This window comes from Armigeres subalbatus, chromosome 3 (genome assembly GCF_024139115.2).
Source record: "Armigeres subalbatus isolate Guangzhou_Male chromosome 3, GZ_Asu_2, whole genome shotgun sequence".
NCBI lineage: Eukaryota > Metazoa > Arthropoda > Insecta > Diptera > Culicidae > Armigeres > Armigeres subalbatus.
This window is the reverse complement of record NC_085141.1, coordinates 99,335,320-99,361,711: the sequence shown is the minus strand read 5'-3', so window position 1 is coordinate 99,361,711 and position 26,392 is coordinate 99,335,320. Positions and strand designations below refer to the sequence as shown.

The window sequence follows — 26,392 nt, the reverse complement described above, 5'->3', positions numbered from 1 at the left end:
TTTTCACAGATAACCCTGGGGCAATCAGTAGTTCCTGAGAGCAGTCAGAGCCGTCAATGCAATGGTCCATTTTATATCCATACTTCGCTTCCTGATCGAAAACCTTAAAAAAGAGCCGTCGAATGACTGGTTTTGATGCTAAAACTAAAATGTTCCCTTCCACAGGTTCCCCGTGAGCTATCCGTAGGTCCAGAAAGCGGTCAGAGCCGTCAATGGTCTATTTCTTGTTCATACTTCACATTCTGATTGAAACCCATGAAAAAAGAGCCGTCCAATGATTGGTTTTGGCGCTAAAACTAAAATGTCCCCTTCCACAGTACCCCGAAGGCATTCCGTAAGTCCTGGAAGCGGTCAGAGCCGTCAATGGACCATTTTATATTCATACTTCGCTTCCTGATCGAAAACCATGAAAAAAGAGCCGTCGAACGACTGGTTCTGGTGGTAAAACTAAAATGTCCCTTCCACAGGTTCCCCGGGGTCAATCCGTAGATCCTGAGAGTGGTCAGAGCCGTCAATGGACCATTTTATATTCATACTTCGCTTCTTGATCGAGAACCAAGAAAAAAGAGCCGTCGAATGACTGGTTTTGGTACTAAAACTAAAATGTCCCCTTCCACAGGTTCCCCGGGGCCAATCCATAGATCCTGGATGCGGTCAGAGCCGTCAATGGACCATTTTATATTCATACTTCGCTTCTTGATCGAGAACCATGAAAAAAAAGCCGTCGAATGACTGATTTTGGTGCTAAAACTTAAATGTCCCCATTCACAGGTTCCCCGGGGACATCCCAGCGACTCCAGGATCCGTATATTCAATTGGTTTTTCATTCTTGACACATTAGAAGCCTTCTGGAATACAATCATAGTGGACGATTTATCATAAAGCGAGATTCAAATGAAGTTGTGGCCTGACCCCTTTGATAAGTATCGATCGGAACCGATTATAAAGAAATGGCCATATCTCACTTGATTCTGGTCCGATTCCAAATCTCAATATATGGTTCCAATCAGCAAGAGCCCTACTTCATTTGTGGTTACTAATATTATTCAATTTCCAACCACAACTTCTCCTAATATCCACCACAAATTTACGATTTTGAACCTACCTCCGAAAAACCCGGAATATCTCCGGGATCCGCTGGCCATAGTCGGTTCCATGGACATACCGTCAAACTGCATTAATTTTCTAGTTCAGGCATGCCTGAATTGTCAAAATCGGATGATAACTAAGGTAGTTACAACACATCCAATTTTACTCAAAATTTGCCTATCCTAATTATTTTGTCCATCCCCTGTAACTTGAATTTAAACATACACCAAACCAGCCAATGGCAGATTTTAATAAAGTTCTGCATTGAAATCTAGCTAAATTAAAATAAATATATGGCATATGAAAATAAGGAAAATTTCTTTTGTATCAGAGTCTTGTAAAATTGCATATGCCAAGATGTTTTACACAAATTGTAAGATTTAATTTTTCAGTGTATAAACTCTTGGAGTGTTGAGTTATCTAGTGAAATGTTCGCGTTTATAATTCTATTGCGATTACTTGATGATAATCTCACGAGTTACGAATACCTGAATGTGAATCAATCACTTCAAACACATTTTCTTTCAGATGCTACATAAATATCAACAAAGTTTGGTCTACCTTTGTTTTTATATGCAACCATTCAGCTCTGACTCCTAATCTTTTTGACAGATCGAAAAACTTGTTAGAAAATAGACTATGAAAATAGAATATTTTTATAAACATAATTTGAATTCGAAAACTCACTAAACTTCGGACACATCAAAGCTCATAGCTCTGACAAGACACGCCAGTAAGCGGTAACTACCAATTACGGAACAGGGAATCGGAATGCATATAAATGCCCACCAAGCATGCATATCGATGCTGATGCACCGCCCGGTTTTCGGTTTCCCTGGATTAAAACGAAAACACGCTTCCGTAAATTGTTCTGAATGGTGTTAATTTCGAGTCCCACCAGGAAGGGGAGTACATTTGTCACGACGCTAGTTGAATCGGACCGGAACCTACAAGTCCTACGAAAACGCAGCACAGTGGAGAAGAGCAGAACCGTTACGGTGAGCTCGAGTCCTAATGGACGATGGTCACGAAAGAAAACAGTTTATTTTAAGGGTAAACTTGAGCGCATACTCTGTAATTTATAAATGCTTGCGTTTTTAAACATTTGCCTCCCGTTCTGGCTTAGCACACTTTTAGACCATTTAACGTTTGCCACCTATGCCAACAGTGTGTTGTATTTTTAGGGAACGTGTATTCGGAAACAGGGAATCTGGCTTTCAATTTCAATTGGCTTGTTTTTGACTTTAACTAGTCAGGATGGCCGAGCGGTCTAAGGCGCTACGTTCAGGTCGTAGTCTTCTCTGAAGGCGTGGGTTCGAATCCCACTTCTGACATCAATAATTTTGGTGCTTTAAGATGTTCGAAGATTTCAACATTACATAACAACCTCCAACTATTTCCCAATTCTTCAAGCTCATTGTTTTTTTTTGCAACACACACTAAATCGTATATGTATCCACTTTCACAAATGAGCAATATGAGACATGTTTTGGTCGAAATCTTTTTTAGAACACTTGAAAAGACTGTACCTAGATAGTTACTGGGAGCTTAGCATGTTTTTCTTAAATTTTAGTTATTTGGCATTATCGTCTTTTGAAGTTGTGATTATACGAAATGGTAGAGGTACAAACAAGAAAGGTACAAAGATACAAATAATATATAGAAAAAGCATTATACAAAACTAATAAAAATATAAAGAAAGTAAATTAAAAAAGAAAAGAATTGTGGCACATTAGAGTGTAGCTGAAAGAAGAAATACTCCATTGCACCAGCACTTGTCAATTTTGACAGGTAGTGGTCCTGTTGTTTTCTAATTTTTATCAAGTGGAAAAGAGATAGCAAAGATTCGTGCAATGACCTATTTTCACCCATTATATATAAATATATATATATTAGAGTGTCTCAAATTAGTATGGGAAAAACTTTTTTCAATTTTTTGGATGGGCCGCCCTCTTATTCGGTTCTATTTGATGCCCTGATGCTCTGGACAAAATTTCAGCCAAATCGGTCAACGTTTGGGCGGTGCTAAATTTGTTGGAAGTTTATATGCAAAAATGTATGCAGAAACATCCAAAAACAGTGAATTGCAGTTGGACGGCACAACTTACGACGAAGAACTATGATATTCATTCATGGAGAATTTAATACAGAATGGTATGCTGAAAACCGCGAGAAGATTAGAGTTTGCCCGGCTAAGTTATTAGCATTTCTGTGAAGTGGGGTTTGAGCAAATTTCGTTTCTTTTACCTTTGAAAAGAAATAAATTCACCCCTAAAACACTCCAGTAAAATGCTAATATCTTTGCCTAATAAACTCTAATCTTCTCGCGGTTTTCAGCATACCATTCTGTATTTTATTTTACAAGAACTGAATGAGTATTATGGTTCTTGATCGTAAATTGTGCCATCCAACTGCAAATCACTGTTTTGGGATGTTACTGCATACATTTTTCCATATAAACTTCGAACGAGGTTAGCACCGCCCAAACGTTGACCGATTTGGCTGAAATTTTGTCCAGAGCATCAGGGCATCAAATAGAACCGAATAAAAGGGCGGCCCATCAAAAAATTTGAAAAAGTGTTTTTTGAGCCTCCCTAATATATATATATATATATATATATATATATATAACTCAGTAAACTTCGGACACATCAAAGCTCATAGCTCTGACAAGCTCTGATATATATATATATATATATATATATATATATATATATATATATATATATATATATATATATATATATATATATATATATATATATATATATATATGAATTCCTGTCTGTCTGAACTTTAAAAGGGGGGCTCCCATACAAATAAAACTCATTTTTTCATAACTCGAGAATTAATCAAGCAAATGGAACCAAATCTGGCATGTGGAGGTTTTGGAAAGGAAAATATGTTTCTGTGGTGGTTCGAAACCCCTTCCACTTCTTTAAAGAAGGACTCCCGTACAAATGAAACAGAAATTTCTGCGTAACCCAAGAACTAATCAGAGAATAAATCAATTTTAAGCGAAACGAAGTTCGTCGGGTCTGCTAGTAACTAATGAACTTTTCAGATAGTGTATCCAATCATGGTTTGAGCCAAATGGCGGGTTTCAGATGAGCCGTCAAAATAAAGTTGATTTATTTCATTAAAGGGACATGTTAGAACTGCGATTTCTAATTTGTATGGAAGCTTAGTTCATTATCTTTCTAAAAACGTCGTGGGTGCACATATTTATGCTTAGTTTCATTGAAAAAACTTAATAATTACATAACTTTGGTTCGTACCATGGTTAATGTGACCAGACGTCCCGCGTTTCGCGGGACAGTCCCGCATTCTCACTATTTGTCCCGCGCAGAAAAGCGTCCCGCGAAACGTCCCGCATTACACTTATTTCTAGATAATGTCCCGCGAAATAAAGAAAAAAATAGAATAGATAATTATCTATTTCTTAGTGAATATTTTCAAAGAAATTATTAGATTTTATTAAATTTATAATTTTGACTAAAGCAAATGTTTTGTAAAGCAATCATATGGATCATGAAGTCAAGATTAAAATGTGCTTATAATGGCAAAATTATTTCCATAATTTGTTTTACCCAAGCCTTATACCCTGGGAATCTTGTCCGCAGATTTTGCTTTCATGTATTTCCTGCTGATTGACTGGATTTCGATACGGAACGTCCAAAACGTCCTTCTCCATTTAAATTTCTTGCAGACCAAAATCTTGCGAAAAAATTTCTTCAGCTGGAAGGCGACCTTTAGAGTGTTGATATTGGATATCAATGGCAACAGATCCGACAGTACTAAAAAATGCTCTAAAAATATCGTGTTCAAGGTAGCCTTATATTTCCGGAAAATTTTCCACCGGATCTGGTCTCTAAGTATCTGAAATGGAACAAAATTATGGATTTTCTGAGCCAAAATCTATTTAGTCTCATCTGGTTGGAAATCAATTAAAACAAAAACCGTGGACCATATCCCTGAAGGCGGAAGCTTCAAAAAGAATAGACTTATGATACGATCTAATTAATTCTAAATCACCGTATATACTTTTGTTAGGTAATTTAGAAAAGGTTATTTAGGTTATTCAGAAAATATTTTTTGAGATTCGATACCATTGCTTATATCGCTCTTAAAAAAATATATTCGAATGAATTTCTATACACTAGACTGAAAGTCATTCAACTGCAATGCTTTTTAACTGCAATACGATAGTTGCAACAGTTTTACATTAATCAGACCGCAAAACTTCAAAATGATATGACACTCAACGACAGCTGCAGTGCGCTGCACATTCAACGTTAGAAGTAAGCTTTGACTTCTAAATGAATTTCCGTTTATCGAACGGAACGCTGGCATCTACCCCTTTCTTATTAACTGTATAATAAAATGATATTGATTGTATATATCACGAAGAACCATGGCTCCGTAAAGTTTTATACACGCCTGAGCCTACCAAATAAACGAACTTGAAAAAAAAAGATAATTATTATAATAAATGGCGTTATCTGAATAGGCTATAACTCCATTAAGGCTATCAAACCGAATCCTTTTGCGTTTCCGAACCAAATCCAAATCCAAATCTTAGAAAGTTTCCGTTTGAAATCTCAAAAAGAATATACGTTTGGTATCCCCTGTACAGCAGAATAAAAATCGATTCACAGATGGCTCCACTCGGTAGTCCAACAGTATTCGTTTGGAAAGCCCAAAAAGATGCCGTTCGAAAGCTCAAAAGAATCCTTTCAACCGCAAGCCCTAAAAAATTCGGTTCGGAAGTCCAAATAAATTCTGTATTGTAATCTTGTAATTTTGTAATCGTTTAGAAGCATAAAAGGATTCTATTTGGAATCCCCTGTTCAGAAGTAGAAAAGGACTCCGTTCAGAATTCTCGAAGACTCCAATCGGTAGTCCAAATGTATTCCTTTCGAATGTCCAAAAGAATTCCGTTCGGGAGCCTAAAAGTGCCCCTAATTCCTACAGGTGTGAAAGAACTCTTTCATTCTAGTGCAGCGGTTCTCAACCTGGGGTACATGTACCCCTGGGGGTACCTTCGCTGGCCCTAGGGGGTACCACGGACAAAAATGCGTAATGGCGGTCGTATTAAATTCCAATTGAAACTTATTGTTTAAGTTTTGATAAATCTGTATTTTTATTTCAAAACTTTGTCTTGTACATAATATACATGACGAACGGTAAATCAAAGCCAATTGAATCCTAAACTCCTCAACCAGCACAGCGTATGAAGGACTGCAGAATAAAAAATCAAACGGATAAAACGTCAAATGAGCAAGTTTGGAAAATCTTCAATGCAATCTACCTGATCTAAACAAAATGTTGAATAATATGTTAGGAATATGCTTTTGAACTGAAATCTAATGGTTCGGAAGCCTCCGTTTGAGAGGCATGAAGGCTTTTAAGAAAAGCTCGGTTGCTTCGTTGCAAGAATATTAGAAGCATTCTTCTACGCTTCTCGGAAGCCGTCTTCCAAGAAGCTCGAAGGCCTCCTTTTAAAAGGTTCGGAAGCCTGGAAGCCCTCTCCTTTCAAAAGGCTCGGAAGGTTCTTTTCAAAAGGCTCGGAAAGCTCCTTTCAAGAGGCTTGGAAGCCTCCTTTCAAGAGGCTTGGAAGCCTCCTTTCAAGAAGCTTGGAAGCCTCCTTTCAAGAAGCTAGGAAGCCTCCTTTCAAGTAGTTTGGAAGCCTCCTTTCGAGAGGCTTGGAATCCTCCTTTCAAGAGGCTCGGAAGCCTCCTTTCAAGAGGCTTGGAAGCCTCCTTTCAAGAGGCTCGGAAGCCTCCTTTCAAGAAGGTTGAAAGCCTCCTTTCAAGAGGCTTGGAAACCGCCTTTCAAGAGGCTTGAAAGTCTCTTTTCAAGAGGCTTGAAAGTCTCTTTTCAAGAGGCTTGGAAGCCTCTTTTCAAAATGGTTGGAAGCCTCCTTTCAAGAAGATTGGAAGCCTTCTTTCAAGAAGCTCGGAAGCCCACTTTCATGAGGTTTGGAAGCCTCCCTTCAAAAAGCTCGGAATTCTACGTTCAAGCGGTTCAGAAGCGTCTTTTCAAGATGCTAATGAGGCCTTATTTTAGCATTTTAAGTGGCTCGAAAGCCTCCTTTCGAGAGGATCGAAAGTCTCTCTACAAGATGCTCAGAAACCTATTATCAAGAGGTACAAAGGCCTTCTTTCAAGAGATTCAGAAGCTCCATGCAAGAGGATTTTATTTGTACTTTCAAATGGCTGGGAAGCCTACTTCATGAGGGGGTACTTCAATTAATGCGAAAGTTTGAAGGGGTACCTCTCAAGAAAAAGGTTGAGAACCGCTGTTCTAGTGTATAACGAGCTTAATGGGGCAGTGCGCCGACTGAACACTTTGACGTTTGAGCGGTGCGCTGTTAACTAAAAATGAACAGCTTTTCATACATCGAATTAATTTTGAATGAATTTCGGCACCACTCAAACGTCAAATAATGACTATGCACTGCCCCATATTAGCTACTCACTACTGCGTGTTCGGCACTCTCCTCGAGTGCCATCGTAGCAGGCTCGCTCTGGTGGCAAGTCCATCTTTCGACTTCGTACCAGCGGACAGGTATAAGACACGTGGCATCTGCATCTCCTTTTCTGCCTATTGCAGATTCTCTAAAGGGCGATGCTACCCGGAGCTGCTATTTTCGCGGCACATAAAGAAAGAACCTAAATTTAACATAAAGGAATCACCTATGCAAAATAAACTTTAAAAATTCTACGAAAATGCGGATCAGCACGATCGCGCACCGAAAAGCGGACATCGATGGTCGCGCACTAGAAGCGGGTAAAAAACCGGGCTCTCGACAAAACGGATAAATAACAGTATCGCGCATCCATGTAGCGAACGGAAGGCAGTGGTTGAAATCTGTGAACCTTACTCACAAAACGAGAAGTAGGCAATGAAAAATACTCGCGAACATTTGTTTTGACTTTTTCTTGCCTACCTACTACTCGCAGAGAAAACAAAAAAAAACGAACCCCGAAAAATGTTCGTGAAGCTACGCCCGAGCAGGAGAAAGTGGCTCAATAATACTTAATTTTGTTTTTGATACCATACTCTGTTATGAATAAGAGGTAAAATATCAAAGGAATAATACCAAAAACTAATATGCACAATACTTAAGCCATAACAAACTCAGTTATTAAATTGAATTTCAATACCAAATGCATAACCAATTATTATTCGTTTGGTATTGAAATACCTAAGCATGGTATGCCTCAAGTATTCTGCATATAAGTTTTTGGTATTATTTTTTGGTATTTTACCTCTTATGCACGGCTAAATCATACCAACTTCTGTCATCGAGGTCGTCGCTCCTGCTCGGGCGCGAGTCATTCGGGTTAATTGGCAAAATGTCATAAAACCACCTCGGAACATGTTTCTCATGGATGTTCGAGCAAGAACATAATTGTTTATTGTTATTGTGTTTATGTCAAGTCAAATTTATCCATTGTATTCGGAGTAACCACAATCACTCGCGACCGTGATTTTTACTCCCGAACAAAATACTGCCATGCTTTTTGTCTTTGCTCTGCCCGTACTCGCGAACAAAGCAAGCACCATAAAAATGCTAGCAGTAGGTTAGCGCGAGTGTGGCATTTTTGGTAGACCCAATTACACTCTTTTCTTACTCGTGAAGCGAGTATTTTCCACCACTGACGGAAGGTTGCGCATTTGAGCTGCGGACGCAAGGTCGCGCATATCAGTGGCGGACAAAAGGTCGCGCACTCAAGGAGCGGACACGTAGGTCGCGCAAGTTAGAAGCGAGCATCAAAGTCGTGCATTTGAAAAGCGGACACCAGTACCAGTGTCGCGCATCTCAAAGCGAGCGCAAAGATGTACATACAAAAGGCGGGGTGCATGAGAGAGGCTAATTCAATGGTCGCGCATATGAATTTGTACACAAATTTAATGTTCGCAATCGAAATTGGACAAAATGTTCGTGCGTTTGAGCAGTGGACGGAAAAAAATGCGACTGTGCTACAGAAGCGTTGTTTACCAGGATGATGCTGAGTGTCGCACCGACTTTTGATGTATCCATATGATGATTAATGGATGGTACAGTACTTCATTCCTCGATTAGGTGTATATCTAATGATATGGGAATTGAATTACATATCGTCGGTCAGAACGAATGACCCTAGTCGGTGGAATCGTAGCGACGTTTGTAATAGCGGGGTCAGTAGTAGTCGGCGATTCCTGGTCTTCCAATTTTAAATTGGTCAACCGAAATATCCACCCAATCCTTCATGTTCACTTTTAAGAACTTTTCGTTACTTTTTACTACCTTGAATGGTCCTTCATATGGAATCGATAACGATGGCCGCATAGAACCGTAGCGCACGAAAACGATACCGCATGTTTGCATTGCAGGTCCTGATGAACGAAGATGTTTTGATTACCGTGCCATGTTTTTTTTTCGGTCAGCCGCAGATTCGGTGAAAAACTCGGACGATACGGCTGAGAGTTGTTTCATATACCATTTCAGCTGGTGATGGTAGGATGTCCTCCTTATAGGTAGTTCACGAACCAAACAATATCAAGGTGTTCGCTCTATGGAACGGGGTCGTGACAAAGGATAGACAATTTCAGGGTTCCCTTTGATTGTAGATGGTATGCAGTTGTGCGAAGGTGTGTAACCCCAACCATACGAGTATGCTTACAAAATAGCGACGATTCGATTAACACCTGCTGGTCGGTGAGTAGGAACACCAGAACGAGCTCCATCCGGCACAAGAATTTGAGCAATCGTTGGCGTGGTCATGTTCGGAACGGGGAATTTCTGTGACCACCGAGTAATGGTATCTTTGCGTATACTAGGCCAAACGAACCTCTCCGTCATACATTTGGTGGTCGCACGTGTACCAAGGAACGACAACTGACGCGTTGCTTGCAAAGCGATTTTGCCTCTGGAATGAGTTATTGGCTGAATACTAAACGATAATGATAATGATAAGTTCAATCCCTGGCCAAGGCACCTGGAAATGCCGAATGAAGCCGCGCTGCAACAGCTGTGGCGAACCGCATGCTATCGACCAGTGCGAAATGATGGAGGTGGCCGATCCCAAGTGCACCAACTGTGGCGAGAAACATCGGGCCACCACTAAAGGCTGCCCAAAGCGAGCGGAGTTCCTGGAAATCCGGAAGAAGGCTTTCACCTGGACCCTGCCGAAGAAGTACCGTGTTCCTGCGCTCAACGATGTGAACTATCTGGCCATCCCGACCGTCCTTTACCATTACAACCACACAAGCGACTGGCAGCAGCAGCTGCGTCGATTCAAGCTCCACCACCGCCGGCTCCATCCTCCAGCGAATGGCCCCCGCTCCCTTCTCTTGGATGCCGCCGACAGTAAGATGGGCGTCCTCTACCCCCGGAGGATTCCGCTCCGAAGCCGTTGGAGTGGAAGTCACCACCTACGTCGGAGTAGTCACGTTCATCGTGGCTTACTGTCCCACATAAGCCAAAGTCTGGCTAGTAGCAAAACACTTCACGAGCGCTTTGGTGAGTGTGACGATCGGTTTAGGGTCCGGTGCTTAGCCGCTAGTTTTAAACTATTTTGGCATTTTTTTTTTTTCAAATTAATCGATGCCTTCTAACTCGATTATGTTCGTGAACAATTCTTACATACTGTAAAATATTTTTCAATCAATTATTGAATAAACAAAACCCCAATCGCCCTATTTTTAGTACCATAAAGATTGATGATAAGTGAGTTCATGAAGATTTTTGTCTTCAATCTTTTGACAATATTTCCTCTCTAGAGGTCTTTTGGCAGCGAGTTTCCTTTTTCTGGTGCTAGATGAGATTAAAATTGAAATAAATAACAAATTGATGAACCTCCCCTGCTAAACGCATCTCATCGAGCTCAGATGATTCTGTGTTCTGCGGGACACCGTGTACCGAAGTGTATGTTTGTTTTTGTCGCAACGTACCACGCCATCTGAAAATCCATTTATCACCCGTTTTATCTAAATTCAATGATAAAAAAACAATCTTCATTTGTTCCGAGCTCAATTTCTCGCTTCCCGCATTCGCGCTTTTTCATTTTCAGCAGCGTGAAATCGTCACCGTCGTTTCCGACCTTCCTACCGTGTTTCAATCGTAGCCCACTCGTCCTTCCACGCGGTTGTACCACCGTCGTCGTGTCATGCCAGTCGTATCCGTCGCTGGCTGCTGACTGTGTTTGGAAATCACGGCGTTGTTCTTGGCGCTCATCCTCTCCTGGTCGAGTTCGGGTTCTGTCAGGGAACAGTCGCAGTCTCATCGTGCGGCGTCATCACATGGATGCGCTACTGGCTCTGCTGGTCGGTCTGACGTTGTTCTGACTGAACCGGGCGGGGCGGCGCGGTGGGAAAGTGCGATAATCAAGTGTGACCGAATGTTTACAATCACATTTACGATTTCGTGTGCCGGACTCATCACTTCAGGAAAGAGGGTTGTGTACATTGGAATGCATTTTTATTTAGCTTTGCGTTGGCTGTTTTTGCTCCATGCTGATTGTATACTTCGTGGTCTGGGACAATATTCGCAACTCATTCGTGCATTGCATTTTTTGTTTACCTTTGCGTTCACTATTAATGCTATTTTATACGAGTGTGAAGTGGTTCTCAGTTTTACTGTTCTCCTTTTTATCACATGTTATCATGCTTCGTCAGTAATAAATGGGGTCTTTTATGTATTTTATCTTTCATAACTTTGTTATCTTCTCTGTCTTCGTTGTCTTCTTCGTCTTTTTTGTCTTTATTCTCTTCTTTGTCGTCTTTTTCTTCTTTCTCTTTGTTGTCTTCTTTGTATTTATTGTCTTTCTGTAATTTTTTACTTCTTCGTCTTCTTTGTCTCCTGTTAACAGTAAAATATCACTTTTTTCATTAGAGATGAATCAATACAATGTATGTATGTACACACGAACATATGTTTTTGCGGCAAAGTGTCATTTTTCGCACCATGAAACGTGCTTCGCATTCAGTTTTGTGGAGAAAAATCAACTCATACTGTACAGGTATTTTTTCCATGCGCTGGGGTATGAGTGAGTGCCATTCCGTGTCGACACCGCGCTCCTCCGTCCAGTCCAGAACGGAACAACTGACGATTGCTTTGATCAGCCGAAATATCCAACTGCCGGCCGGATAGTGGACGTTGTGGTCCTTTCTCCTCAAAGGTTATTTCAGATTATTCGCATACTGCAGGGCCATACCAGACACCGGAACGTGCGATGACAGTTCGGTGCGACAGAAAAATTGACGTTCATTTGTATTCATTCGAGATGTTTTCGACGACTATCATGCCTCTCTCCATCGATGAGCATCATGTCGTAGTTGGCCTGATCGGGCCCTCGTTGTGTGTCGTTGAAATGAGAGACCTACTTTTACAATCATGATTGATTGCATTTGATTTCATCTATCATCGTAAACATCATATTCCAATATTCCTTTTACGTGCCGCCGTGCCAATCGGACGGAGTCTATTTTCAGTTTGCACTGCGGCGTGCAATAATTGTAAATTGCGTTCCATTCAAAAACATTTTTCTAATGATCGATGCTATCGATTAGGAGAGCAAAAGTAAACCCATCCCAAGACTGAATATTTTTGTAATTCCATTTTTATTTATATGGATGGGCACTAGATGAATTCAAGTTTATTTCGTTGAAACTATTTTCGCTGTAAAAAATCTGAACATGACTGCAAATCATGCATTCACAGCAAAAAAAAATTGTAATATCACTTCGGATTAGATGCTAGAGTGGGGCGTCATGGTCATTTTTTCAAATCAATGGTTTTTCGAAGCCATTCTGGGTCCTGAATTTGGGAGCGATTGGTTGCTTCCTCGCTTTACGCATCGTGTTTGAACTTTGTATGGAAACTAGTATGGGAAAACGTATATTTTTGCAATTCTACTACTAGAGGTTTCAGTTCGTCGTCAACCAAGTGGCACATTGCGTTAAAGTATAACCCAAAGGATGCCGAAAAACTTTGCTGAAGAAGGCACGTTGCTGGAACGTCCACGAAAAAAGTTATAACGCTTCGAACATTGAGTGTTCAAACCATATACAAAAAATCGTTTATTCTGCCAGCACTGCCGTACTACGTAGACCAATAATTTAACTGAGTGTTATTTCAAAATAATTGATCTTATAGGGCTTTAGAGCTAATGGGAGCTATCCGGAATTATTTCACAAAGAAAAAAATCCGACAAGAAGGAAGATGGGTTTTGCTTTTCGATAACCATAGGTTGTCCGGTAGTGCTGGCAGAAACATTGATTTCTTGCATATGGTTTAAACAATCAATTTTCAAAACGTAATAACATTTTTGTCTTTCTCGTATACTAAGTATACGTAAAGGCTATATGTTCGCTCCAAAAATGAACTTTTCATAGGAGGCCCGGAGACCCATAGTGTTATATACCAATCAACTCAGCTCGACGAATTGAGGTGATGTCTGTGTGTATGTGTATGTGTGTGTGTGTGTGTGTGTGTGTGTGCGCACCAAAAGAGCAAAAGTTTAGCTCACTTTTTCGCACTTACCCTCACCTTACTCGCAACAGGTTGCATTCGACGCAGTATACTGCCCCATTGTTTCCTATTGAAAATTGGCCGGATCGGACTATGGGCTTGGAAGTTATGGCCAAAATACTTTTTCTCATAAAAAAGCGCGTAAAAAAGTCTAGCTCACTTTTAATGCACTTACCCTGAACCGATTTCCTCGCAACAGGTTGCATTCGACGCAGAATCTTGTCTCATTATTTCCTATTGAAAATTGGCCCGAACGGTGGGCTCAGAAGTAATGCCCAAAATACTATTTTTTTACCGCACGAGAAAGGCATCATCGCCGCTAGGTGGATTAATCTGGGTTTTTGTAGACCTTCCAGCTACGTACCTTCTTCGGCATTCAGAAACAGCTCTAGGAGTTTCTCCGTAATTTCCACCAAAAGTTCTTCCGCAAATTTTAAGAGTTCCAAATTCATCCACGTAATCCCTAAGAAATTCCTTCATGAGTATCTGTGAGTGTGACCAGTAGCCAACCAGGAGTGATATTTCTCTCGAAATTCCTACAGGAGTTTTTTTTTCGAGAATTCCTCAAGGAACTCCTACGGAAATTCCTCCGAAAATCCTTCCTAAATTCATCCAAAGATTTCACCGAAAAGTCTGTCAGGAGCTCCTCTCGGAGCACCCCCCGAAATTTCTCCGTAAATTATTCCAAATTTTTATTCTAAATTACTTTCGTAAATTCTTACAGGAACTTATCCAGGAGTTTTTTCTTTAAATTTCTTCAATTTCCTCCAAAATAGTTTCTTCCGGAAATTCTTTGAAAACTGCTCCGAAAATTACTTCAAAGGCTTCTGCGGTACTTCTTTCAGGAGTTCCTTCGGAAATTCCCCCAACTCCTTCGGATATTTATTCAGGAATTCTTCCTGAAATCTCCCTAAGGGTTCCTACGGAAAGTCCGCCATGAGATCTTCTAGAAATTTCTCCGAAAATTCCTCCAGGAACACCTCTGAAAATTCCGCCACAAACTCCTTTGGAAACAATTTGCCCGGCAATTCCAAGAGCAGAGGGGCAGAGCCAGAGGTTCTCTGGAAAGGCTGGAAATAGTTCCAACATAATTATCCAGGAATTTCGGAAATTCCTCAAGAGTTCCTACGGAAAGTCCACTGCAGTTCTTTTGGAATTCGCTCCAGTAGTTCTTCCAAATATTACTACAAAAACTGCTTAAAAATACTTCCGTAAGTTCCTCCAGGATTTTCTTCAAAAGTGTCTTCAGAAATTCCTACAGGAGTAGCTACAGAAATTCCTCCGAAATTTTCGTCATGATTTACTCCAGGAAAACCATCAAAAAGTTCTCCAGGAGTTTCTCCAGAAATACCAACGAACTTTTTGAAAGGAATCCTTCAGTAAAGCTTCCAGTGTTTTCTTTGAAAATTCAACAAGTTCCTTCGAAAAAACCTCCAGGAGTTCCTCCAGAAATTCCTCCCAAAATTCTTGCGGAAATACAGGTAGTTCTTTCGAAAATTCGAGTTCTTTCGGAAAGTTCTCCAAGTGTCCCACCGGAATTTTCATTCAGAACAGCTTTAAAAAAAATTCGAGAGATTTCCTGGAGGTTTTTCCGAATGATCACTGAAAGAATTCTCGGATGAACTCTTTGAGGAATTTCTGGAGAACTTCTTGGGTGATTTTTTGGGGTACCCCTGGAGGTATTTTTGGAGTAATTTACGGAAGAATTTCTGGAGAAATTTCCGAAGTATTTTCTAAGGCATTTTCGTAGTATCTCCGGAAGGAATTTCGAGAGGAACATCTGGGGGAACTCCTGGTGGACCTTTCGAAGGAACCCTTGAGCGAAATTCCTAAAGAATTCATGGATGAATTTCTCAAGGAACTCTTAAGGAAAATTCCGTAGAAACTACTGGAAAAAAATCTGGAGAATCTCTTCAAGGAATTTCTGGAAGTTCCAGGAGTTCCTTCGAAAATTCCTCAAGTGAAACCTCCAGAAGTACCTCCGGAAATTTGTCCCAAAACTTCTGAAGAAATGCCTTCAGGACTTTATCCAGAAGTTTTTTTTTCGGAAAATCGTCCAGGAGTTTTTTTTTCCAAAATAGCCTCAAAATTTTTTCGGAGGAACTACTGGAGAAATTCCCGGAGGAGCTCCTGGTACAATTTTCAGGGAAACTCGTGGAAGAATTGCCGAAGAAACCCCTGGAGGGTAAAAACATTATTTTGAGCTTTTAGTGAAACTTCGTCTTATAACAAGTTCTGAACGATTTTTCGGAGTAACTCTTGGAGGTACTTCCGTATCGATTTCCAAAGGAACTCTTGTGAGAATTTCTGGAGGAAATCTTGTAAGACGTTTTGGATAAACTCTTGAAGAGATTCCCGAAAGAATCTTCGAAGGAGATATCGGAGAAATTTCCGGAGGAATTCCTGGAGCCATTTCCAGAGAAAATCCTAAAGGATTTTTCGGAGGATCTTCTGAAGGAATTTCGAGAGCAATTGTTGGAGCAACTCCTTTCGGACTTTTCGTAAGAACTATTGGAAAAATTCTGAAAGAATTCTTAGATGAATATTCGAAGGATTTCTTGAAGGAATTTCTGTTGATGCTCCCCTAAGAAGTTTCCGGAGGATCTTCTGGAGTAATTTTCAGAAGAACTCTTGAAGCCTTTAGAAATTTTAGAATTTAGAACCTTTAAAAATTTTAGAGAAATATGTGAAGGAATTTTTGAAGGTGTTTTTGGGACTCCTTGGTGATTATCTGAAGAAATTCCTGAACGAATTTGCACAGGAGTTTTGAGAAGAATATCCTAAGGAACTTTAGCAGGTTTATCCGGAGACATTTTCGAAGGAATTCTTGGATGAATTTCAGGAGGAACTCCTGTAGGGTGTTCCGGAGCAGTTACCGAAGAAACTCGTTCAGGGATTTTTGGAGTAATTTTTAAAAGAAACTTCCTTAGAAATTTCCGACGGTATTTCTGGAGTAATTGCTGTTAGATTTTTGACGAATTTATGGAGGAATTTCCGGAGAAACTCTTGGAGGTTTTTTGGAGTAGCTCTTGAAGGTATTTCCGGAAAGATTTGCAAAAGAACTCACGAATTTCTAGACGAATTTCTGTGAGATTATGAGATTTTGTAGATTTTGTGAGATTTTTTGGATAAACTCCTGAAGGGATTTCCGGAGGAATCTTTGAAGGCGTTATTGGAGTAATTTTCGGAGGAATTTCTAGAGTAAATTCCAGAGAAAATCCTGAAGGATTTTTCAAAGGATCTTCTGAAGGAATTTCGACATTAATTTTTGGAGGAACTCCTGACGGGCTTTTCATAGAAACTCGAAGGAATTCTTGGATGACCAATACACATACATACAGACATCACCTCAATTCTTCGAGCTGATTGATTGGTATATAACAAAATGGGTCTGCGAGCCTTCTATCAAAAGTTCGGTTTTGTAGTGATCCTATAGCCTTTCCGTGTTCTTAGTATACGAAAAGGCACAACATTATATTTTAGATAAGAAATAGCTTAATTTGCTTATATTAATGTTTGAATAGTGGATCGCAATCATATAGGGCGCTTCTATTTGATTGTGTCGATGCCCAATCGGTTAAATCAATACTACGTTAAGTCGCTTCAAATTGTCTTGAAGTCGTAGCAAGTTAAAACAGTTCGCAGTACTAAAAAATAATAAGACTGCTTTTTTACGCCAAAAGCCCGAGTAAGTTGAATGAGCTGTCACCTCCCCCTTGAGGGGGGGCCGCATGAGACGGAGACAAAAGTGAAAAGAGGCGAAGATGGCACTGGTCCCCATTGCCCACGTACCCAGAACCGCCAACAATTGGTTCAAACAATATAGTGGACCCATAAAAAAAGCACTACTCGGAATCATTGCACAAAATAAAAACATAAATTTCACATGCATTTTCAAGATGTATATTAGTATACTTACGCTAAATCCTTAACCTAAAGTTTAATTTGTGTGTGTGTCAGTGTAACCGTGTATCCCTCGGCGACCGCAAACCTTGATGTCTGCCCGGACAGAACGCGAATGCTTGCCGGCTCATGCCAGCTATCCGTGCCAGCCACTCCAGTCCACCATCGCTCTGGAATGCAGCTCACAGGACACACCACATAATTTATGCAGTGAACGAAAGGCCTGTTGGAGGATATATTAAGAAACACCTTATTGCCACTTCGATCACAGAGTCGTTTCGTATCGGAATTGCTTTGAAACTCCACTCTTACCGATCTCACTGCAAATCACCGCCCTACTCCATACTTTTCACTGCTTGGAGCAGGCACATTTTGTCGGCTATATAGGGCTGTTGGGCAAATAAAAATTAACCACCATTCTTCAAAATTTCAGGCCAGCTGTTACCTTGCCCTAAGCCTCTAAAATCACCCACTGCACTGCACACCAAGAGTTTAAAGCCTCCGCAAACGAAATCAATTATATGCACTTCAAAGTGATACACTATCGATCAGGCGATCAACACGGCGATACAAATTTTCGATGCGCGTATTGCCTGCTTGGCAGTTAACCGAAAACTGATTGGAGATCGGGCTTTATTTTTGTCTCTTGCAGTGTGAGCTTTGTCGTCGCTTATCATCGGTTTCTGATATTCAGAGCCGGGAGATAATCTCAAGGGAGTGTTTCGTTGGATGCTGTGCGAAGCAGGGTTTCTGAGACTAGTTTATGGCTCACTTGGTAGCCAGTGATAGACTGCCTCCCAGAGATGCAGTATTATTGGCTCGTAGTTCTTCAACTGCCCTTACGGTTGGGGAGATATGAGATGTGGCTCTCACATGGGTTTCTGCGACGAATGTTCTGTTGGTGTGTTGTGTGTGTGATGTGTTTTACATGGTAGATAGAATTGTGTTTCCATTTCGTGCGGCGACTTTATCAGCTGTTTTGTAGCTATCGCGAGGCCGTCGGACGTGTGCAGGTTACAGAGCTTTGAGTTGTTTCGCCTTATTGAATAAGGCTAATAAGTGCTGTATTGAGAAAAGGCTTTGAATTTCCAAGCAATAAAATAATGTAGTATTTTGTAAATGTAAATGTAATGTAAATTTCAAATGTACTCAAATGTTTCTCCCGCGCTGACACTTAAATTATTTAGTCACTTCACGGTAAAGGGCGATGTGCTTGTGCGTAATAGTCTTTTGCCGGGCCAAAAAAAATCTTACTTCTTCAATATTGATTTCGATTTCAAATGATTTTTGCACGTCAGTAGTTTAACAAAGCTCATTACTCTGTGATACTATTCCTAACTTTCTAAGATGAACCTAGAACGTCATAATTACGCCTTTTTCGAGTTTTTTCATTTACCTTTGTTTTTATTCAGCGAATCACGTAGTAGGCTCCATAGCTCAGTTGGTTAGAGCGTCGTGCTAATAACGCGAAGGTCGTGAGTTCGATCCTCTCTGGAGCCAATTTTGTTTTTTATTATAGTTTTTGCATAGTAATCTAACAAAGCGTACATGGTTGATAAATTGTTCCAATGAAAGATTATATATCAAGCCATGTGGTTAAAACGGAAATCGGGAATAGGAGGTTTCTCCCTACTTTATAATAAAGATTTTGGAAAAGCTTCTATTGCGGGGAACACCCGATGGAGATGCATTTCAACTTGTTTTATAAGACAGCTGCGCGAAAGAATCTCAGTCTACAACGACATTTGAGCAGTGTTGGTAAAAACTCAAATTCTCAAATCTCATCCACGATTCAAATCAAGCGCGAGGCAATCCTCACCCGACTCATGGCCCAAAGAATCGTCCATGATTCGACTTGCGATTTGCATCATTGCGTGGATAACAATGGATAACAAATCCATGCGTAAACATAAAATACGCTTCGATTGGGTATTGACACTTTTTGGAGTGATATTCTGCGTGAAAAACTAATGGGCGATGCTCTCCATGCAGAATCGCAAGCGAGTCATGCAATTTTGACATAAGGTTCGGTGAGCGAGATTTGAGCATGATTCTACCAACACTACATTTGAGTGAGAGCGGAGCGTTTTTCATAGCTTTTCGGTGGTGGCTACTTCTCAGATTATGTTTTTTCGTAATGTATCTGGTATACATTTTGTTTTCATGGCTTGTTGTATTCGAAAGATGTTTATTGTTTATGTCTTTTTTTTTGTGTTGTCAAATTGACCTGGAACCAATGTGATCCATCTCGCCTGTTTATGTCTTTCTTTTTTCGTTGCTCTTTGTCAATTGAGAGCGATTTTCGGAATCCTTGATTTTACCCTATTTTCCTGTAGAAATTCCTTCAAATCCTACCCCTTTAACAATAAACGGAACAAAATTCGTGAACAAAAGGAGTAAGGATACCGTTACTTTCTTTATTGAGCAAAGGGAAATTTTATGCGCCAAAATTTATCGAGCCCGAAAAAAAAGCAAAAACGAAACGTCATAGCGGTTTTGATATGATATTATGATCAGTACGGAAAAAGGTCGTGATCGTCATAAGGGGTCGTACACTTATTAAGTAAGCATTTTTTCTGGGATTTTCGACGCCCTCTCCCCCCTGTAAGATTTTTTTTCATACAAAAGAATTTTTATTCATGTGGAGCGTTAGATATTGACCGACCCCCCCTCCCCCCATAAGTGCTTACGGAATATGTGTACGGCCCCTAAGACAGAGAGCAAAGCGCCTTTTTCTATCCCAGGCGACCAAATGGAAGTATCGTGGGTGCTTTGATCAAAGGATCAAAGCAGTCACGATAGGATGTTGTGCTTTGTTTTAAAATTTCTAAAATATTTTAATAGATATATGCAAAGAAAAATGACTAGTCGATAAATTAATCATATTTCTTTAACCCACCGAGTTTAAAGCGATAATTAACACAAAAATGAAGCATATATTGCACAATTCTATGCTCTGTAACGGATTTTTTTTTAGATTTTGAGATATGCCTTTCATTCTATGTCTTTTTAGTGGCTAGAATATCTGGCTCGGAAGGTACGGGTTCGATTCCTGGTATGGGTAATTTTATCGACGTTGATTGACTTGAATTTTCAGTACATCCAAAGCCAATAGAAAAGCAGATCCGCTTAAATGTGTTTGGGGATGGATAGGATAGGGGTATACTGGTCAAATACATCCAATAGGATAAAATGATAGGGTTTGCCTGTTTTTTTATTCTATTCTCCTCAAATTATTTTAAACTTCATATTTAGTAACACAAAATTGTTATATAGCATGGTATTATCTTGACATCGTTTACTACTAGCTAACAAGCTCAGCAAAGATATTACAAGAATTACTGCGCATCGGTGGTTCAGTGGTAGAATGCTCGCCTGCCACGCGGGCGGCCCGGGTTCGATTCCCGGCCGATGCAAACATTTGTTTCTTGATTGTCTATTTCCAAGCAGCACGTGCTTAAATTCGTGAATATAATGCACCTAAGGTGTAACTGTTTCCTTCTACCTTCCTAGCTCCATGTATTTTCGTCGTATAGAAAACAACAAAACGATTTTTTAATGAATTATCTTACATGTAGGTAAAATTGGAAAACTCCCCTGTACAAGCAATAAAAATGCATCTCGTTTTACGCATTTCTCCTATCAAGGCATATTACTTTTGTAAAATAATAACCGACCTCCCCGACGGGGAATTGAACCCCGGTCTCCCGCGTGACAGGCGGGGATACTGACCACTATACTATCGAGGACTTCTGTATACTTCAGTGTTCTCAATTGAGTAAGGTTTAGTGCAGCAGTAATTAGGCAACCGAAGGTATGTTGTAAGATCAAATTTTGCTTTTTGAATTTAAACAAAAGCTAGATAGATAATTTTTAGTTGCTATGGAAAAGAACTAACTGAGTACTATAACGGTAATAAAGTAATAAATAAAATTGCTACATTTTTGCAATAAATTATGTCATCAGTTTCAACAAATTTTCAAATTTATTTAACATGGAGTTGGTCCATCTTCTTCTTCAATGGCTCAATATTCCAACTGGAATTTGGCCTGCTTTTCAGCTTAATCTTCTATTAGCATTTCCACAGTTATTAATTGAAGGCTCTCTACGGCCGCCAATGGATGAATATGTATCTTGCGTGACAAGTACATTGGATACACTATGCACAGGGTGTCGAGAAAGTTTTCCAACCCGAAAACACCCTAGACCGAACCGAAATTGCGCACACGCACACACATACACACAGACAGACATCATATCAGTTATTCGAGCTGAGTCGATTGGTTTGGTATATAACACTGGGTCTTCGGACCTTCTATCACAAAATCGTCTTGGAAGTGAATATATATCCTTTTCGTTACACCTTGGTGTACGAGAAAGGCAAAAATGAATGAAACATATTTTGAGCACGAGATAACTGTGAACGATATAACAAACCAATGCATATGGGACCTTCCTATTACATATCAAAAACATTCAAATTGAAAAAGTATTCCTGATGCGACTCTTAATCGTATTAATGCTCAAAACCCTCAGAAAATACGAGTTAGCTTGAAGCGCAGATTTAATGGTCAGAAAAACGAATTGTAGCACGTTCTATGTTAATACAGGATTTATCAAAATAGATGAAAATGGAAATGAACATAAGATTATGAACATACATAATTGGGAGCCAAAAGAACAAAGTCAAAATTATTATCTACTAGCGAAAAATACCTAGCTTTGCCTGGGTGTTTGTGATGCAAATGTCAAATTCTGAACTATTTGCAGCACCGCACTCTAGATCAATTTCCGTGCGTTTTTTTGTTTTCCTCAACAGCTGACTCAAAACTGTATTCTACTGATTTTTTGCCTTCCTCCGTGAAATGAACCAATTTTTTGTAAGTACAAACCTCACAGATCCTAAGACGAATCGATTAGGGGGAAAATTTTGCAAATCGGTTAAGCCGTTCGTGAGTTAAATCGTCAGGAAGGGAACCTAAACTAATTTTTATTTATATAGATAGATTTAATGAAATATACTGACCCTACTCGCGTGTTCAAAAGTAGGCAGCGTTTAATTAATTTGCAATATTTTGTACATGTTGCATCTAAGTCAAAACTCAAAAGCAAATAATCGCATATATTCCATCGTTTCTTTGTTACATACGTTTCATTCAATAACGAAAATTGTTCCATTTACCATCTCATTGAAACAATTTATCTCAACCGGCATGATAGAAATAAAACAAAAATTTCGTCGCTTTTTTGGTAACATGCGTGCTTACTGCTCGTAAGAAACAAATACAAAGTTTTTTATATTGATTTATTTCTGATAGAGTGAAAGTAGCCATGGGATGGAGAAAGTGAATATTAACATATCCATTCTTTCGCGAAATGAAGTAATAAATCACCAGTTTCGTCGGATAGTTTTGGAAACATGCGCGCTTACTGCTGAAAAAATTACAAAAATGAGAAATATGCTCATTTGCGTTAAATTCCTCTGTATTTGATAGGATGAACAGTTCAATGAACATAGGAGCTATGAAACGAAGAACCGGAACAGTAACCCTACTACAAATCTAAGGAAATATGAATACCATCAACAGCGACGAGGTGGCCGAGAGGTTAAGGCGTTGGACTGCTAATCCAATGTGCTCTGCACGCGTGGGTTCGAATCCCATCCTCGTCGATTAGACTTTTTAATTGCAACGTTTAATAATTACAGTTGCTAGGATAATATTAAAAGCATAACCGCACCACGGATCAAAATGATAACTCATATAATCTTTTGCAGGACATTTTTTAACGAATATTGCCATTTTAATTGAATATATGATTGATTTAATTGAGCTGCAATGGAAAAAAAATGACCAGAATCCCTTTATTTTCACTTAAATTTAGCGATTTGCGATTCTTTTACCTCCACCCGTAAGATTCTTGTTCAATCCATAAGGCAGAACAAACAACCATGCGTCCACCATTATTTCACATATAATTGAGTCATTTTACACCACCATTCGGGCGTTTAACCACAGGCCTATTTTTTCATCTAGGGGAGGCTATCCCGTCATATTTTAAATGCGTTAGTTATAAAATCCTTGATGTTTTGTATAGGATAATGGAGTGTCTCCGATTGTTGCGTGTTCTGCTCACAACTTTTTTCAAGTCAACATTATGCAGTAGTATAAAAACACCAATGGCAACCTAACAGACCTTCGCTAACTTTTCTCCGAAGTAATTTTATTGTTTTATACCAGAGTCTATTATATATAGAGTTACGCAAAGAGTGAAGCCAAATCTACCTATTGAACTGTCAAACCGTCTACCTATCGAGCAAAGTAAACAAATGCTTGTTGGTAAGGCGGAAGTATTGTTATCGCCTAATGATTATTGTAGGGTGCTGTCAATACGATACACCGCGCGGCTGTTGTAATGTTTCCAAAAGCGCATTTGCACAAGATTCCACGCGGCGTTTCCCATTCGAAAGGAACAACCGCACCCTAGGAAACGCCGCAATGTTATCTCCCCATAAGAATCGAGTATACGGGCTGCAAAAAGCGCGGTGCGTCGTTTCCTTTGGGGAGCGCCGCGTGTACTTTTGGGCAAATGCGTTAATATTATGGCAAATTAAAACGCATGAATTGAAATGTATTAGATTTGTCCTGGAAACAGCTTCAAAAAACTACAATACACCCCCCAATAAAATAGCAACAAGAAACTCATGTGTTTGTACTCTGTGGGTGACTTGGTTATCGAATTAAAAAGCTTTAGCAGTGAACAGTCACTTTAAGGGTTGAACAAAAATGAAAGTTGCAAACACAATAACAAGAAGATCTTTCAGAATAAGTGTAAGAAGATCCTCTTTGCGCAACTCTATATAATAGACTCTGTTTTATACAAGCTGAAAAAATGAAATTTCTGAAAGAGCTCTTAAAGTATCAGGTATTCTAAATAATTTCAAAAGCAATTTTCAAAAGAAATCATAAAGAAATTTCCGAAGGAATTCTGCTCCTTTCGGAAGGTTCCACTGATACAATTTCCGTAGGTATTTCCGAAGAATTTTCTGTAAGACCAAATTTCAAAAGAATTCTCCGAATGAATTTCGAAAAGAATTTCCGAAGAAATTCTTAAATATTCCGTTAAAAAAATGTTGAAGGAACCGCTTGATGCATTTTCAAATAAATTTCTGGATCCATCTCGGAAGTAATTTCCTGAGAATTTGTCGAAAGAATCCCTGGAGGAAATTTCGAAGGAATTCTTGGAGGAATGTACAACAAATTTCGGAAATTTCCGTTCACAAATTCTTGAAGGGAAATTCTCCAGCGGAGTTGCGGGAGCCGAGGGAATGTTTTGAAAATAATGGTAAAGAAATACCTGAAGGAAAGTCCGGAGGAGTTTCTAAAAGAATTTTAGGACAAATTTTGAAGAAATTTTCGAAAGAATTCCTTAGGGATTTTTGAAGGTATCACTATATTTATTTGCGGAGCGTTTTTGAAAAAAAATCATGACGAATTTTACTGAAGGAATTTCCGAGTTTTTGAAGGTATGCCTGAAAGATTTTCTGAATAACCAACCGAATTAATTCCTGGGGGCCTTTTTTTTGCGAAAAAATGTCTGCAGGATTTTTCGTACGAACTTTTGGATAAATTCATGAATAAAACATGAAAGAATAATGAAGAAATTTCCGAAGAAGTAGGGGAACGGTTCGACACTTCATCTCATAGCTCCTATTTCCATTTGTTATTTAATTTTGTAATTTTTTTTCAACAGTGAGCACGGATGTTAGCAAAAAGAAGCGACAAGATTGGTGCTTTATTTCTCTGTTTTGCGATGAGATGAATATATGTTCAGTGAGATGGAAAATGGAACAGTTCCCCTAAATTCTAAAAGCATTCTTGAGAATATCCGAATAAATATAATGGATAGACTTCAATTGCGATATTATTGAGTGTTTATATTTGGCATGAAGTCTTAATGGGAGATACTAAACAGGTGTGTTTTACTACTGGCCGAGCTATCGAAGAATTTCCCGGAAGAATTCACTGAAGGAATTCATGCAGGAGTTTCTCAAGTAATTTCCGAATGAATTCCTGTAGAAATCACGAAATTTATATAAAAAATCCATCGTAAATTCTTTCGTGGATTCCTTTAACAATTATTTAGGAAATTCCTTCAACATTTCTTCCAGTAATTCTTCCAGAAATACATTTGAAAATTCCTTCAGAAATTTTGTTTAAAATTTCTCCAGAAAATCTTCTAGAAATTCTCTACAAAACTCAGCAATGTAAAATTCCTTTGAAAATTTAAGAAGGAATTATTCCCCCTAAAAGATGTCGTCCGGAAAATGATTAAAGAATGATAATTAAGGAAACTCCTTAATTATCATTCTTCAATAATTTTCCGGACGAATTCTTTCAGGGGGAATAATTCCTTCTGAAATTTTCAAAGGAATTTTACATTCTTCAATAATATTCCGGACGAGTTCTTTCAGGGGGCTGAGTTTTGTAAATAGTTTCTGAAAGAATTTCTAGAAGATTTTCTGGAGAAATTTTAGAAAAAAATCCTGGAGGAATTTTCAAATGTATTTCTGGAAGAATTACTGGAAGAATTGTTGAAGGAATTTTCGATGGAGTTTTTAACGGAAAGTGGAAAGGAATTCCTGAAAATAATTTCTAAAATCTCGAGGGAATTCCCAAAAGAATTTCCAAATGAAATTTACGAAGGATTCCTCAAGGATTTTCTACGGGATTTTCTGATGAGACTCCCGAAAGAATGCTCAACGGAAATTCCGTGTGAATTTCTAAAGAAATCTCCGAAGGTCTAAAGGAATTTCTGGTAGAGATGCTTCAAAAGATCCGGAAAGATGACTGAAGGAATTCCTTTAAGAATTTTAGAAGG

General features: G+C 39.2%; 1 long non-coding RNA gene and 5 other non-coding genes across 6 annotated transcripts; 4 read left to right on the top strand and 2 right to left on the bottom strand.

Moving 5' to 3' along the window:
* Positions 1 to 2,340: 2,340 nt before the first annotated feature.
* Trnal-cag (transfer RNA leucine (anticodon CAG)) lies at positions 2,341 to 2,423 on the top strand. The gene has a single exon. It is a non-coding gene; the product is annotated as a tRNA-Leu (tRNA).
* A 15,096-nt stretch (positions 2,424 to 17,519) lies between these two features.
* LOC134227507 (uncharacterized) lies at positions 17,520 to 18,364 on the bottom strand. The gene is made up of 3 exons (XR_009983687.1): positions 17,958 to 18,364; positions 17,825 to 17,901; positions 17,520 to 17,735 (listed from the first exon to the last, which is right to left on the bottom strand). It is a non-coding gene; the product is annotated as an uncharacterized LOC134227507 (long non-coding RNA).
* A 574-nt stretch (positions 18,365 to 18,938) lies between these two features.
* Trnai-aau (transfer RNA isoleucine (anticodon AAU)) lies at positions 18,939 to 19,012 on the top strand. Its single transcript has one exon. It is a non-coding gene; the product is annotated as a tRNA-Ile (tRNA).
* A 1,845-nt stretch (positions 19,013 to 20,857) lies between these two features.
* Positions 20,858 to 20,928, top strand: Trnag-gcc (transfer RNA glycine (anticodon GCC)). The gene has a single exon. It is a non-coding gene; the product is annotated as a tRNA-Gly (tRNA).
* Positions 20,929 to 21,189: 261 nt separating this feature from the next.
* Trnad-guc (transfer RNA aspartic acid (anticodon GUC)) lies at positions 21,190 to 21,261 on the bottom strand. The gene has a single exon. It is a non-coding gene; the product is annotated as a tRNA-Asp (tRNA).
* Positions 21,262 to 23,101: 1,840 nt separating this feature from the next.
* Trnas-gcu (transfer RNA serine (anticodon GCU)) lies at positions 23,102 to 23,183 on the top strand. Its single transcript has one exon. It is a non-coding gene; the product is annotated as a tRNA-Ser (tRNA).
* Positions 23,184 to 26,392: the final 3,209 nt, after the last annotated feature.